Source organism: Galeopterus variegatus, unplaced genomic scaffold (assembly GCF_000696425.1).
Source record: "Galeopterus variegatus unplaced genomic scaffold, G_variegatus-3.0.2 Scaffold1654, whole genome shotgun sequence".
Lineage (NCBI taxonomy): Eukaryota > Metazoa > Chordata > Mammalia > Dermoptera > Cynocephalidae > Galeopterus > Galeopterus variegatus.
Window position 1 is genome coordinate 323,190 of NW_007727765.1, and position 702 is coordinate 323,891.

The following is a 702-nucleotide window of genomic DNA, read 5'->3' on the forward strand; positions in this document are numbered from 1 at the left end:
GGAGCGCTGCCGCGCTCCCAAGCGGCGCACTGTAGCAGTGCGCCACCGGGCCGGCCCGTAATGTCTTCTTTTATATTTCTGATTTTTACTTGAGTCTTCTCTCTTCTTTTTTTACTTAGACTAGCTAATGGTTTATCTATTTTCTTTATGTTCTCAAAAAAACCACTTTTTGCTTCATTTTTTTTTGTATCATTTTTTGGTTTCTATTTCATTTGATTCTGCTATGATCTTAATTCTTTCTATCTACTAATTTGGGTGTAGGATTGTTCTTGTTCTCTAGTTCTTTGAGGTGTATCTATCCGGCAAGAGGCTATTACATTCACAAATATATATGTGTCCAATATCAGAACACCTAGATATAATTTAAACATTATTAGACCTAAAGAAAGTGATAAACCCCCAGTACAGTAAGAATTGGAGACCTCAACACACCACTCTCAACATTGGACAGATCATTTAGGCAACAAATTAACAGAAACACAGGATTTAAACTAGTTTTTCAGTTGGGTTGTTATTTGTGAATAAAAATGGTACTGATTTTTTGTGTGTGTAGATTTTGTATCCTGCAACTTACAATAAATGAATAATGAATGTATTCGTTCATTCTACAGTTTTTTTTTTTTCCTTTTTTGTCTTTTTTTGTGTCCGGCAACAGATTGCAACCCTCAGTGTCGCGCCCGTACTGGACCGGGACCGGCAACG